We start from the raw sequence: 17,173 nt of genomic DNA on the forward strand, positions 1-17,173 counted from the left end.
CAACCACAGTATAAGTGGGCTATAAGTGCTTCAGACCAATTATTAATTTACCTCCACAGAGAGCTGAGATTTGCAAAGGAGGAAAGTTGAAGTCTTACAGCGTTTCAACTGGCTGTACAGAGCTTTATGCTGCACAAAGAAGCCTCCGGAGAGACTTTTTTTTCTTTTTTGTACCGTGGATTTACAAGATTTATTGCAAAGACAGCTGTGTGTCAACCACTCTGAGCTCCTGCAGGCCTCACATCATTCTATATTACAAGTCCTTTGAACGTTACTGTTCTTTACTCTGAGCTGCTGACATCCCGTGTGAATCTGAGGATGTAAAATTATACACATTTAAGCACAACTGCTCGGCATTAGGGGCGAGATGCGAGACCGCAAAGATGCATTGTGGGGTTCGATGAACATACAGAGCCTTGCGATTCACCACGGTGTTCAAGCTTCCTCTTCATTGATACGTCAGAAACTTATGATATCTTACCATGCAAACTCCTGTTAGAGTCATGTCTGAGAAAGGAACGGTATGATTTGCTATTGACCTGTGCTATGTTGATTTATACCCTAACTTCACTCTTATCCGATATCTCTTGTGTCATCAAGTCAAGTCAAAAACAAATTCCAAAAAATCAAGCTCTTTCCTACAGAGGTTCATATAAGGTTTAATATAGCCTCATGCTATAGGAAAATAATATAATAACGATACGTTTGGTAAGTTCTTCTAAAGCCATACAGGGGCGGCACCCTTTTAAAAAGTATACTTTTGCACCTAAAGAGTGCATATAATGTAGTGGAGGGCGGGGCACAACCTAACGCTTTTTGGTTTTGGCTCAAAAAATATTTGAGTATGATTATATTTTTACACAAGCAACACACACATCTGCTACAAATGAACATTTGAAGTTTGTTTCTAGTACTTACCATTCTTGGACAATTACACCAAACGTGACAGAAGTGCAAACTTTACAACTTACCCCATAGGTGGGGTTAATTGTAACAGGCAGGGGGTTAGTTGTAACACTTGCTAAAAATTAAGTTTGCAGGCAAATATTTAAATACTATTTTGTCTATATACTTAAAGTGGATATTGTTTATATATCCGTCTATAATAGACAGACATCCACACTGTATTCATTCATCCAGCCCTTTTCTAACAATAGTTCAATTATAAATGGATACAAATGTCTAAATATGTGAGAATTTTTTTTTTTCATATCTGTAATAACCATACTACAGTTTCAAAATCAAATTCTGAGATAATGAGCATCAAAGTCTGATTTTAGCCATTCATTTCATTATGATTTGAATCTTTGACGTGACCTTATTCAATCAATATTAAAGATATGAACAAAAATACATTTGACACATGATTTTTGATAAGACAGGCACATTTATTTTGTTGGCAACCAGCAATCATTCGTGTGTAGCCTATTTAAAACAATGGCAAGAATTACGCTAATGTTAGCTGTTTTCATATTGTAAGTGCTGAGGGGTTCGTTATAACACAGCATTACAATTAACCCCACTGGGTCAAAATATTTTCAAGCCCACCAAAAAAGTTGTTAAGACCTGCAGACATATTTCAGAATGATGCTATGCTTTAGTCAACAAGACACTGATTAAGATGACAGAAACCGAAAAAAAACATGATGACAAAATTTAATTTCATGCCACCAAAACACTTGTTCATCAATAATTCTCTGGAAAAACATTGTACATTTCCAATAATTCGCAGGAGATCGTCTTTTGGCAGCTTGAAAAAATACTGAAAAAAATAAAACGATCAACCTTGTGCTACAATATACAGTAAACAGTCCGTGTTACAACTTACCCCGCATTAGTTTTTGCTCCGCGCACCCCTACATATAGGTACCAAAGAGTGCATATTTTACAGAAGAGGTATATATTGGTACCAAATGTCCAATATACCTAAATGGCACAATAAATAATAGGACCTTTTCAAAGGGCACTGCCCAAATCACAGCTTGGGACCATTTTATGACCATTATTGCTGACACTGTATAGGTGGTTTCTGCAGTAACAACATAAACAAGCGCATTTTGTGGTCTTCACATAACTTCCGGTAAACTCTGCGAAGAATAAATAACAAAGTCCTTTTAAAGTAGTTTATTTATATAGCAAGCAAAATAAACAAAACGTAGATTACATGGGATCCCAAAACATTTGCTATTTTCGCCGAGGTATTTGTTTAAGAGTTCAGTTTCAGAAACTTAGACCATTAAACAAACAGAAACCGGAAGTAAAGTTCAGACCAGACGCTTATCATGTCACCGGACGTGCGCCCGATGAGGCGGTCTATACATTTCCTTGTTTTTGTAAGAACTTATAGAATAGTATTAAGATCAATACGCTGATCAAAAACTTAATTTATACCTTTACACTTTTATACAGCTGACTCAAGAGTTATAGGTTAAAAATAGTTGCAGGTTCATTGCTGAATATGGGTGCTACAAAGAAGCTTTTAAGAAAAGCGTATGGGTATACAGCATGTGCAGAAAGAGGAAGACCTGCAAGATGATTGATTCTTCAAGCCTGTCAGCATATTAGTGAGGATGAAAACAAATCCAAGGTCAGAGTTGTACGGTGGGCCGTGAAGAATCTTCTCTTCCTCTTCCTCCCGCAGTTACTGCCAGAGAAGGGATCAAAGTTACAGCGACGGCCCAGCAGATATGTCAGACGTGATGAAAAGTCATGATTTTATGGGTGAAAATGAGATTTATGGATGTGTTCTTTTAAAAAAAAAATTCTGTGGGTTTGTGAGTTACAGTAGCTGTGAATTTGGCAGGGCGGATTGCTTTCTACGAGGAGACGGAAACAAAACAATGACAGTTACATGGCAGAGATGTGGTTCGAGTAATCCTTGCAATAATTATTCTTTTTTTTTAAATCTGGCTAAAACCGAAACACATTACGAGACAAACTCTATGTAAGCACAGTCTACTTCTCTGACAGGCTATCCTGTTTGATTTGGCAGGATATTAATCATTTGTGTCAATAAAAAGCGTAGTGAATGCAAATATCCGGGCTAGCCGTCAATAAGTAACCATGAAACCAGTGCAAATTAACCTCTAAATGTCATGGGAAAACCCAATACCAAATCCATTATCCGTTGATAGGTAGAAAATGCTCATATTACTGTGTTGCTTCTCTCGCTAAAGGATAAAAGAGGACTCGAATGCCTCAGAGGTTCGTTCACATTCCAGCTTCCGATGCTTCTCCACTGCAGCCCTATAAATGCCAGCAAAACTCGCTGGTTTCATTATTTACGTCAACATGATGAAACTATGAGCAAGCGCAAAAACCAGCAGTGCAATATCACTGTGCTTCATCACAGACCATATTGCTTCATGTGAGCCTAAAGTTTAAGGGCTTGCTGGACTAATACAATTATTTTCTTAATGAGTATTTGTGTTAAAATGTCTGAACGTCCAGCCTGATCTCACGAGAATTCGTACATTTTTACTAGTTGGCTAATTCATATAAAGTTAATCGTTTAAAAACGTACGTTTATCATAAAAAAATAATGACCAATCCCCACCCCTAACCCTAACGTCACAGGGGTTAAGGCAAATACTGTATACAAAAATGAATGTGTTCGTACAAGTTAATACGACTTAGCCACCTTGTTAAATGCTTATGAATTGCCATGACATAGAGTTGAAACATCCTTAAAGGAAAACACCACCGTTTTTTATATTTTACTATGTTCTTACCTCAACTTAGACAAATTAATACATAACTATATTTTTTTGATGCGAGCACTTAATCTTTGTACAGTGCGTTGTGAATGTGTTAGCATTTAGCCTAGCCCCATTCATTCCTTAGGATCCAACCAGGGATGAATTTAAAAGCCACCAAACACTTCAATGTTTCCCTATTTAAAGACTGTTACATGAGTAATTACACGAGTAAATATGGTGGCACAAAATAAAATGTGGCAATTTTTTTTAAGTGGATAAAAATTTAGAACTATGTTGTATGTCGGAAAAGCACTTAGTTTGCAGCACCTCGCCCTAGGGGGCAGTAATATCATCAGTCCTGACTGCTCCCCCTCCCCCTCTCAATTAAATTTTAATAAATATTACTGCTCCCGAGGTCGAATTGCTACAAACTAAGTGATCTTCCGCCATACAATATAGTTCTCATTTTTATCCGCTTACAAAATCGCCACATTGTGCCACCATAGGGAAAACATGGAAGTGTTTGGTGGCTTCTAAATTCATCCCTGTTTGGATCCTAAGGAACGAATGGTGCTAAGCTAAATACTAACACATTCATAATGCGCTGTACAAAGATTAAGTGCATGCATTGAATAAAGATCGTATGTATTAATTAGTCTAAGTTGAAGTAAGAACATAGTAAAATATTGAAAAACGGTGGTGTTTTCCTTTAATACAACATCAACTTACCTGAAAAGCAAAACTGATTGAGAAATTGTGTCATAGTTTATTTAAGGAAATTTTATTTCTTGGTGCAAGCCTTAACATGATTATGTTTTGTTAGATCTATGCTTAAAACAAGACGAGATGAAACCATTTGCCAGAGGGGTGAAACAAATAAAATTCATTCAGTCTTTATTTTCTAAAAACATTTGAATATTCTTTGCAATTTTGGAAGTAATGTAAATGTATCTTAAAGTATTTTATGGATGTTAAGAAAACAATAATTTTTATGGATGTTTTTATAACAAAAATGGTTAAGAGAGGGGTGTTTTACAGTGCGATTTTCTGCTATCAAAATAAGTGAAATTTTGTTGCAGTTTTTTACATACAGTATGCAGACTTTTTGCTCACATGGTGACTATTTAGGAGCAAACCTCTAATCCATTAAAAGGGATTCATGTGCAAACGAATCTTTCTGTGCATAATTTTAATGGCACAAAGCTCTTCAGTGTTAACCTTATACACAGGCTTTATAATAAAGCAGGTTAGAGCTTATCCCATCAAGTACATTTTATGGAAATGTGTAATTTACAAATCCAGCTAATATTTAAAGTAGTAACACAGCAAGGTCCTAATATTCATAAGCGCTTGTTTCACGCGTCCCATTAAGTGTTTTTATTGTGTTGTGTCTGTACGCACAACAAATCTAAAGTCTTCAGGTCACTCTACTTTTGCAATGATCTGGCTGTCACTGTGACTTGGCCAACGACAACACATCTTAAAAAGCCATTGATAAGCTATGAAAAGAAGCACAATTCCATGTCACCGCGATTCCCAACAATGACAATATCAAATGTCAACACTGAGGGGTGAGGACAAGCACGGGTCCGCCAGGATACAGTTGAGGTATGACATGGGTGGGCTGGCATTTGCTAAGCTGGTGGGCTTTGTTATTACTCAGCTGGGATTTTTTAGAGACCAATCTGCTGGCTGGTTTGATAATATAGAGAGGTTATGTACATATATATACATGTATGGGTTGTTTAGATGCATTCTCAATATTCACTGCTGTTTTTTCAGCAAAGTTCCTCTGTGACATTTCAAGAATGATCCCTTGTTTCTTCTCTATATGTTATTGAAGACATACGAGTCTCTATTTAAAATGAAGAGGGTGTGTTATGCTCTTTGGAATTATATTTCATTAAAGCCCATATGAGAAAGTCAGTGTTTGTTTGTCGAGACGCTGAAGATCTTAAGCAACACAGAATTCTTTTGCATATATTACTCAAGGGTTTTACCCTCCGAGCCAAAATATACTTTCTTCCCATTCAAACAGGCTTTCCTCTCCCTCAGCCACTTAAAGGAATAATGACAGATGAGCTGAGGCAGAACAACATAATTTCTGTGTTTATATGACTATTGTCTAACACATGCAAATTGTTTGCTTCCAATTGGTTTCTCCTGTGTGGCATTAAAAGCCTTCCAACGTTGCAAATGACAGGATCGTGCCACTTTCCCGTTGCCCTCGGCTGCCGCTTATGCGTGTCGCATAATAGATATTCCTATTGACGAACTTGTTTGCCTTCTCCTGATAAGATTTTCTTCGGAGTATTTGACAAATAAGGAAAATATATATTTGATGTTTTCCGCCAAGCGCAAAGCAAGCTAATGGTGTCTCAGCATCTTAGTGGCAAGCTTTTCATATCGCTTGCTAAGGCTTGAGCAAAGAGTATATTATTACAGCAGATCCATTAATTCCTGCGTGTAGACACAGGGCTTGGGTAAAAAAACATTGAAGGGCTCATTTGCGGTATTTTTCTTGTTTTACGTTCAGTGTCTCTGTACTGCTGTAAAATACATCCTGACATTTCACAAATCTATTTGTTATGAGGTTGTTTAGTTTCATTTTTGTTCGGTTCGCTGAACAATACAAGGGGCACGCGCTCCAACCAGTTGAATGTTTTCCAGACCTTTCCCAAATGTTCCGGCTATAGGTTGAGATTCACATGTTTAAACCGGACAGTGGCCATTTATCGTGCATTTGACTCATCTGGATGTTTTAAATATCAAACTGGAATTTTGGGTTTGTCAGGAGTTCTTGCAGTGGTCAAAGGTGGGAATATTTAACACAGGGAGGGATTTCTCCCTTTGCGATTGCTAATTACTAACTGAGGACAACTCTATCTCCATCACTCACTGTGTCACTCAATATTAATACAGGCTCTCATTGATGTCTGGCAAGCTGTCTAGACATCACCTGAGCCATTAATCAGAGTTGTGTTAAAGCACAAGCACATCTACTGTACGGCACGGCTGCCAAACAACCGCAACGGGTCTCTGTAGCACAACCAAAGACTGACTAATACTTCCCTGATCAGGACGCTCAAAGTCCCGTGTTAACATTTTAAATCTACGCGTTCATAAAAGACGAACGCAAGGAAATGTTGCACTAGCATTTCTCCAAATCACACACTTCTTGATTTGCAATTCCAAAAATCTGCTACGTAAATACAGCTTCACGGTCGCGGCGTGAAACCAACTAAAAAACCTTGAATAGATTGTGCATTTTAAAGTCAAGATCAAATGGGAATCGCACAAAGGAGGCGGCAAGTGGAATTGAAAGTGTGATACAGAAGAGGGGGGGCGCGTGGATAAATACAGGATTAGACTCCGCAGGCCTGGTTCCCACAGATTGCCTGAAACGGGGGTTACAGATTTAAAGCAGGTACCGGTTGTTGACAGGTTCACTTGTGCACAGGCATATCCCCCCTTCCCATTTTCTGCATGTCTTTAAGCAGGCCCATGTCAAAACCTGTTTACATGTAATCAAACGGTCTGTTACATGTTGTAGTCTGGTACATCACATGTGGACCTGGATCTTTTATCAAACCTGCCTGTTTATAGTTTAACACAATTTTTAGTTTTATATTTAACACAAACAGGTTAGAAGTCGTTACTTTTGTGTGCGTCAGCAAGTTTAGCAGCCCCGTGTTTAATGGGATAAGCAGGGACATGTGGCTCACTTCAATCCCAGGCCAATTGAGTGTTTTTAATGCAATTTGTGGTTTCCCTCTGCTAGTAGGATTTGTTCCATACTGTTAGATGTGGAGTCAATTACACTTTATCTCCGGAGTGAATTTGGAGGAATTGCTCATCTTGCTATAAAGATACTTATGACTAGTATTGAATATGTGAGCTTGGCATGGCAACTTCAAACTATTTTGCCTGTGCTATAAGCACAACACAGCGCTTAGGAAACACTTCACTGTGTGTTGGTTAGACATTTTACTTTACTTTTACATGAATGAATTGGGCAGATGCTTTTATTTAAAACGACTTATACAGTGCATTCAAACTATACATTTTCTACAGCAACACATTCTATATATAGGCATGGGCGTGCAAAATAATTACATATTAAGTATATGCCATTCATTAGTATTACTCTGTAATTACAATGTTATTACACTGTAACGCATCACTAAAGTGTTATGGTGTTATTTCTGTGTTAAGTCCTTCTGATTGCCCTCTTTATCTTCTCAGCAAGTGCACCGCCCTGTAAAATGTTGTGCCTATGTGTTTGTGTTCTTGAGAAGAGGTTCCCTAGTGCCCTAAGTGTTATATCACACACATCTCACACCCCCAGCTGGAGCTCTATACATTAATGTATAAACTGCTTGTGCAGACTCAGCTGTTGTTTGTAAGCTGGAGGCCATATCAGTGGGGAGCAATACAAGCATGCAAGCTCACATTCAGATGCTTATACGTGCATTTTGTGACATTATACCACAGGGTTGTTGAATGCTTTATTTTGGTTGAGGAATGTTCAACAGGTATGCATTATTTTTCAATAAACAAACACCTGACTTGTCAAATGTCTTTAAGGGACACTCCACGTTTTTTAAAAATATGCTCATTTTCCAGCTCCCCTAGAGTTAAACATTTGGTTCTTACCGTTTTGGAATCCATTCAGCTGATCTCTGGGTCTGGCGCTAGCAATTTTAGCATAGCTTAGCATAATCCATTGAATCTGATTAGACCATTAGCATCGCTCTTAAAAATAACCAAAGAGTTTTGATATTTTTCCTATTTAAAACTTGACTCTTCTGTAGTTACATCGTGTACTAAGACTGACGGAAAACTAAAAGTTGCGATTTTCTAAGCCGATATGGCTAGGATCTATACTCTCAAACTGGCATAATAAACAAGGACTTTGCCGATGTAACATGGCTGCAGTAGGCGCACTAATATTACGTAGTGCCCGAAAATAGTCCCCTTGGTTACTTTCAATGGCAGGGGACTATTTTCGGGCACTACGTAATAAACTTTTAGTTTTCCGTCGGTCTTAGTACACGATGTAACTACAGAAGAGTCAAGTTTTAAATAGGAAAAATATCAAAACTCTTTGGTTATTTTTGAACGCGATGCTAATGGTCTTATCGGATTCAATGGATTGTGCTAAGCTATGCTAAAATTGCTAGCGCCAGACCTGGAGATCAGCTGAATGGATTCCAAAACAGTAAGAATCAAATGTTTAACTCTAGGGGAGGTGAAAATGAGCATATTTTCAAAAAAAGTGGAATGTCTCTTTCATGTGCGTAGATTTAGGGTGGGACGCTAGGGACATGTCCCTACCAATATTCAGGGAAGACTGAATTGTCCCTAGCAATAATTTCGACCAAACAATTAATCTGTATTTATATATAACCACTGATGTCCGTCTTATTTTAGTGTTTTCTATTTTTTACTTATAATATATTTTTTCAGGAATCATTTAAATGAGAATAGAAATCTTTTGCAATTCCGTTCTGTAAAAATGACGCTCTATGTGGTACACAAACGGTTAACAGCTTTCGTTCTCTGCAATGCCCGCCTCCGTAACTCACATAGCTAATATGATTGGATTTGCATTTCTTTAGTACCGCCTCTCAAACTCACATAGCTAATATGATTGGATTAGCATTTCTTTAGTCCTGCCTCTCTAACGCACATCACTTTATGATGGGCTTGTATTTACTCGCTACGTGTGATAGGATCGTTTCACTTTGTACAACGGGCCAAAGTTCACTCAACAAGACGCGCGTGATTATTCGGGCGACAGGTAAGTGAGGAAGAAAGTATTATTATACCCACTGTAACTGTTTCATGCACAAAAAAAGTTGTGTCACATAATGATTTACACTCTGGGGTCGACGGTGGCGCGGGCGCCGCAAACTCTTTATTTTTCAATCACTCCGCAAAGAGACTTAAATTACTCTGCTGATTTTTGACATACAGATATGATTTATACATCATTTCAAACGTTAAAGTGTCTAGTTTTTTTCTGTCCACTCCCAATAAAAACAGAATGTTGTGCTATTCGCAAAATTAAGAAAATAAAAATGATGCACGTTCTGTTCTCTCTCCCTCAGTGAAGTCCTTTCAGAAACGCGTCAGAAAAATTAACTGTAACTTAACGAATACTTGGTGTAGAAACAAAAGATAAATGTCTACATAATGCTTGGAATGTCTCCTTTTAAATGATATAAGTGAAATTGAAAACAGATATTGTCATTCGGTGTAAACTGTATGAGAAGGAGGAGAAGTACCGTATTTCGCCAGTTACCTCATTATCTGTAATGAGATCGGATCGCCACACCCCCGCGCCATTGAAGTGAATGAGCAGAAACATCCATATGCATGACTCGTGCCTCCTGCAGTCAATGGATCATACGCAATACACAATCCAGTCTCTCCATTCCTTGTTGTTCCATCCGATTGCACCAAACATGACATCTAAATCCTTATTTCCTTGCGTATGTGTGTCAGTATCTCCAGACGCGAGTGTTTTCTTTGTTCTTCCGTCAAACAGTTCACGCGATTGGAACGCACATACACAAACAAGCGAGTCAGGAAACTCGACGCGCTTTTTGGTATTCTTATATAATGCGCGATTCCAAACAGTACAATCCTTATTTAGTTGCGTCTAAGCGCATATCTCCGCACAGCAAGTTTATTAAACACAGGATCACTCGCGTGTGCACACATTCACTGCTTTCATGATCAACACGTGAGGTAATGGCGGCGGTTGTAAACAAACATTGATACGTTTACCACGCGTGTCCCTTGTTGTGTTTCTACTATAATGATTACAAATACACAAATAAGAGTCCAGACAACGATAGGCAGTTGTTCTTTTGAGCTTTTTACTGCACAAAAGTAAACATCTCGCTGGCCAACCAAACACTAACCCTGGGTTGAAGTGTGTTCATGTTAAGATGGCCAAACAGTATCTTTACCATGATTAAGCTACTATGGTTTTTAAAAGGTAACTTATACTTGTGAAATTAATAGAAAATATTTCAATAGAAATATATATAAATATATATAATGTGTGTGTGTGTGTATTTACATTATATTGAAAAGTAAACCTTATCATGGTTTTACTACAGAGAAAGTTATTCCTGTTGAACATCCACACAAGGCTCATTAGTGGCTCATTATTCAACTCTTTTGTCTCTGAGCTGTCAATCACTGATTATTCAGGAGCTTTCCCGCCTCCATGCATACAGCCTTTCCCAAGCAAAAGTGTCTTAGAAATTGTAAATCAATATCTTGCTTTATGTGATTGAGTAGGCCATATGATTTTCACATCATTTTGAAGAAAAAACTCTAGACTACTAGATCCAGTTTGGAAAGTCTTGGGAAAACATGTTTAGAATGAGTTTTGTGGAGTTATATCAGGGACTTAAAAATTTTGCTTTTTCAAAAACCACGCATAAACATTTTTCTCTCAAAAATACAAACATGTACATACATGTTGATTATATGATATTGTAGCCCAGTTTGTGATGAACACAGTGTTATGAGACTTTTGCCATTATTGTGTTTTTAAGCAACTGAAAAAAGCACAAATGTCAGTGCATGTCAAAACTTCCCAAGGGCCCTAAAAACCCCTTAGACCCCAGAGGGTTAAGGACAGTGTTTTCACCAATACACGACAATCCCATGTTAACCTGAGGAGTTGTAAACTTGTGTCAACCTTTTATAAATGGGGTGGCAAGGTTATTTAGGGGGTCCCTAATAGATGGTTTCATCGGACGCACGTGATACACGTCTGGATCCGAACCTTACTTCCGGTTTCGTTTTTTTAATGGTCTGACTAGTTGCTAAACTCATCTCTTGAACAAATGCCTCGTCGAAAATAACAAATGTTTTGGTTTCCTAGGTAATCTATGTGTTGTTTTGTTTGCTTGTTATATAAATAAACTATGTTTAAAGAATTTGTTGTTATTTATTATTAGCGGAGTTTACCGGAAGTTACATGCGGACCGCGACAGCGGCTTGTTTATGTTGTTACCGCTGAAACGGTCTATACATGAAAGAAAAAAAACCAACATGGTAAAAACATGAATTCATGTCATGATTGCTGAATACTTTACATTACTGCACTGTGGTCATTACTTGCACAGATGTACATAATGCAAGGTTGCATTTTATACTTAAACTATTTCTTTCACACTGAATAACTGTCTGTTAATGAAAAGAAGATTTAATGTGAACTACAGAAACGTTAATAAAGCATGATATACATACCTACTTCAACACGGGTTTTTTCTGGCAAAATTAAGAAATTAAGAATTAAATATTAATTGCATATTCTTCAATGTTATAAAGTAAATATGGATTCATATATGTTACAATGTGATTTTCTTTTTTTTTTTTTTTGACAAAGACTTAAACAGTTACTGTTTATTAGGCTCTAGTTTTTGCAATGCGACCATTTTATTTATGTCCCCACCAATGCCAGAATCAAACCTACGCCCTTGGTCTCTTTAAAACTTACCATCAGAGCAATGTCTGTATGTGGTATAAGCAGAATAATTGACTCTCTTTTGAATTATTTAAAAATAATGCACACCTGCGGTGCATGACCACATTGGGTGTGCATTATTTTTAAATAATTTAACTTTATATAATCCCTGTTAGATCCATGTTTTTATTACGATTAGTATGTAATGTTCCATGCATTATGTTTTATGCGTTATTCCAGCTGCATTTTGTTTGTTTAAAATGCAAATGTATTTGTAAATTTGTATGGATTATCATACAAGGCAAAAGATCCATTACAAACCATACATGTGAACTCAATCCAGAGAGAAAATCAGCCGAGGGAGCGTGTATGAATCACCAGCGGAATCAAGGCACTTGTTCGCTGAATGATGGTCTACTTTGTTTAGACCCAGCAGTAAATAGAAAGCCTTCACTCCATAATATCGTTATTATTGAAAATGTTCTATATGATTAATCATAGATTTGAAGCACCCCCAATGACTTACCGGATAATGTTAACAAATAATTCTCCCTCGAGGGCTTCTATTAATAATTTTCATATTCTTTCCAAATATTATTCCACCCACCTGCTGGGCGAGATTCATTTTTTCCCCTTCGTTTTGTGATCATACATTATTTAGTCCTGTGCCACATCTAATAAATGATGTTGACATATGCTCTAGGAGGGAGCAGAGCCTGGAAATGTTGGATGATAAGCTTCTTTGCATTCACACTGGATCCAATTTTGTCCTATCAGTGAGTGTGTGTAGGGCTGCAGACATAGTCCACTAGGCCCAGAGATGTCCTGGGGCTTGTGATTAGTGAAAGCAGTGGAAAAAGAAACGTGAGGCAGATTCGAGAACCGAACTCGCAAAACTGCCTTATCTGCTATCAGCTGTCCCAGTAATGTTCCCCCATTGGTGTCGAGAGCTTGATTTCCAATTTCCTTTCAATATCTATGTATATTTTTGTGTTGCGTCGTGCTGTCTGATATCTTTGTGTTTGTGTATTTACCCTCGGGAGGTTATTACATTGATCTGCCATTTCTGCTTTATGCGTTCGATTGACTTAAACGTGCTAAAAATAATCATTATTCTTGGATGTAATTAGAGTCTTATTTTTGTAAATAGAAATTATGCTGTATTAATTAGTAGGATAACCGTAGTGTGAAACTAGATATATTGGTTTATAATGTCTTTATTATCGAATAGCCAGAAAGTAGTATCTTTTATAAATATATATATATATATATATTTTTTAATCTTGTATCTATTGAATTTTTATTGAAAATGCCATTCACAGTGCAGATTAATATATATATATATATATACATACTGTATTGAGTACCATAAAGTATATTACTGTAATCACGAGAGACTTTCTGTACAAACATATATATTTTTTTATCTCCCTCTGTATTGTCAAGAAACCATATCTCCATAAGTCTCGATTTAATAATGAACCTTCTGTGATTTCAGTTTTTAGTTGCTCTCGAGAATCTCGTAGATTAAACTGCGTTTCCCTTGAATGTGCAATTGTTTTCAAAGATGTTCGGGGAATTTGGTTTCAAAAGCCTCGCCGGCAAATCAATTCAATCAATTCCTCTCCACCAATTGTTTGTTATTTTTCTGCTGACCACACTGCAAGGATTAATATTTGATTAGCCTTTAGGAGAAGTGGAAAGTACTTATTAACCTTATTTGTCATCTGTCAGTGCCACTCTGTGTATTGGTCCTTGCTGCAGGCGGTGTGGAGGAGAACAAGAGCAGGACCATTTTAATTTCCTCAGATGCCTCTCAGGGAAGCCCGAAGGTGTCTCGCAGGGCGATGGGGCCATAATTAGCCACTTGGACTGAAACATGCATCTATTAGCTATCAGTTTTTCCAACCACTGTAATCTGATATGTTAAAACAGCTCGGGTGCTGTGGTGTTTTACAAATCTACAAATTAGATGTAAAGCATGAGGGTGGTGTAAAGCTAAAGAGGTATTTAAATGTGTCTAATACAGAATGTCTTAATGCAACTTACAATAACAGAACTTAGTTTTTTATAATGATCGAATACGGCCAGTCAGTGTTGTTACAAATAAAGCTCTCTCCAGGGACACGGCCCCTAACAGCTTTCTGTGTTGTTGTGTGGCGTATACACCATTTCTTCCACATTGGATCAAAGTGATGTGGAGTGAATACACATTGATCTGGATTAATGACGAGATCATCAGCCCACACACGGATGCAATGGCCTTTAAGACCCGAGCGCTCTGCTGGCTCAAAGAGTAGAGTATACTAGTACACAAGCCAACAACTTTACTTTAGTATCTAGATATGTAGAAAAGATATGTAGAAAAGCCTGTGTTGGATATATAAAACTCTACAGAGTGATATAACACTATGGAGAGGTAGAAAAGATCATTGAATATTGTAAGGTTAGCACTTTGTGCAAAGCACTTACAGTGCATATGAGGGAGTTTGTGTAGCATAGTGAATAATAGTTTTCATTTTCACCCATTATACATTTCTGATATATTTAAATTGGCCGTCTGGGCTCCATAATTAATAATGCCTTTAATGTTTCCATTTATTTGTAAATAAATCACGCTTTATTGCAACTAAGGTCATTTTCATTACCTTGCTAAAGTAGGAAGGCAAAACATTTCAATTCCCATATTTGAAAATTGATAAGTACGGCGCGCTCAGGCTCGCTCATTTTTCATTACTAATTTTAATTAAGTCGTCTGCACAACATAGAAATTGACTGTTTGTATAATTGTTCATTATGGGTCTTGTTTTTCTCAATGGGTAGATTAAAATTTCCCTAAATAGACGAATTTAAGAAATGATTAGTCTTTTCATCCCGAATATATAATTGCTTGCTCCGAGAGCAAAGGCATTGTGAAATGAGAGTAAATTAAAGATATTGATAGCTGCGGCTAGACAAAACCAATAATGAAATCTGATATAGCAAATATATGGATTTTGCAAATTGCTTCTCCATGCTTATAATGAGACAATGTTCCCTATTTGTGACAAAGAAAGAGATTTCGCCAATAAATATTCAGCACTGTGAAGAATTTCAGGGGGTTTAGTGAAGATGATTCAATGCTCTAATTACACCTCCGTGGAACTTTGTAAAAATAAAATAAAGCACTCTCTAGTTGTCCACTCGTCGCCATCGTGTGCGCCGTCTCAGGTGCTTTTATTTTTCTGAAATGTGGAATATGCTCCTCTTCACATTGCGATAAGCCTTCCTCACTTTCCCTGAGCTCACTGGAGGCCTCATCTGCTCAGCCGAGTTTTATCGGGGATCATCCGCCCCCGTACCATAGCATCGGCCTAAAGACCGTCCCACAGTTAGCCGTCTTAATTACAGATCCTTTGATGTGATAGAGCGCAGCCCTGTTGAGATTGATTACTGTTTGAGCTAAGTTGTCTACCAATTACTTAGACAATTAGCCAACTAATTAAAATACTTACCCGGTGCATTTGAAAGAAAGAGGAGCGCTGCTATGAGAAGCTCCCCTGACAGATGAGCTGCCTAGGATCCTCAGTAGCTCAAAGAAAGAGGGCTGAGAAGTGTTTACACGTGCCATTCAACACACAGAGAATAGCGTTAGCGAGGAAGATAGCCACATTTTTGATAATGCATTGTATACTTGTGGGTAAGGAAACTAGTTTTAGCTTGTCATGGCATTTTTGCTGCCGTCATGTGTTATAATTTGAAACTCGAGATTTAAAAGAAAACCCCACTTTCATAAAAAACCCAGATATTTACTCACCCCCATATCATCCAAGATGTTTATGTCTTTCTTTGTTCAATATTTTACCATACCTTAACAGTTAACAGTTTCAATGCAGTTTAAAATTGCTGTTTCAATGCTGCTTCAAAGGGTGATCCCAACCAAGCAATAAGGATCTTTACTTTTTTGCACAATCATTTTGCTAGATAAACCACAACTTAAATGTGACCAGTCATGGAAAGTAGGGACACAAGTCGGATCTGGGGCATTTTGAGTTATTCATAGATTCTGAAAGTGCAGTTTCTAAGCTTTCTAACGATGTGTAACACATGGAAATCTGATAAGATTTGGAGAAGTTGTGGCCATTTGAATGTAACACATTCAAGAAAGAGAATGCTGAGAAATTTGAGAAAGAAAACAGTTAACACTCTCCCTTTTCCCTGGCTGGAGAGACAATAGGGCTCATTTACATCTCATTTAGCTAAGCCATACCCCCTGTAAAGCCGTTTTGAGATACATCATATGTACCGTAGTATTTTATTACAGAAGTCCGAATGAACAACATGCAAAAATAAACAGGACTTTTACCTTTGTGGGGATCACAAGTCGAATCCAGTCTGTTTCAGATGTTTGAATCATCCAATTATTTTTGTCCACAAATGCGTATAATCTGTGAAATATAGATATAGTCAATTGTTTACATCAGATTTCGCATGAACTTATGGTAATACAATATAATATACAATCTGAGGACTATTTACATCGTAACATGTAAGGGTATATCAGATTACACTCCGGTATTTACGTTCCGTCAAACACATGAACCCGCCTTCAAATTTTGTATTTAAAAAAGGGAGGTAGTATAATAGATAATCCAAAAACAGCACTGTCGAAAACGTGAAGTCCTTAAGGGGTGTTACCGATCGCTCGCTCGTTGCTCCATCAGCCAATGACTTCATGGAAAATATTGATAGACAAAACATGTAGCCAATTATATAAGGAATTCTACGATCTCTGTGTAACTTATGAGTTTGACTTCATGCTGCGCTGCAAGATGTCAAAGTATCGCGAGAGCGAGTCGAAATTAAACTACTCCGTAAGATTTCTTGAAGAGCTCTCGCGGTACTTTGACGTCATCCGACTGCGGCGCCGCATAAAGTCAGTGACGCGGCTGACGTACGATGCGGCTGACTGCTATTTGTTCCACCCCAGCTTCTTTTATTT

Source organism: Paramisgurnus dabryanus, chromosome 3 (genome assembly GCF_030506205.2).
Source record: "Paramisgurnus dabryanus chromosome 3, PD_genome_1.1, whole genome shotgun sequence".
NCBI classification, from domain to species: domain Eukaryota; kingdom Metazoa; phylum Chordata; class Actinopteri; order Cypriniformes; family Cobitidae; genus Paramisgurnus; species Paramisgurnus dabryanus.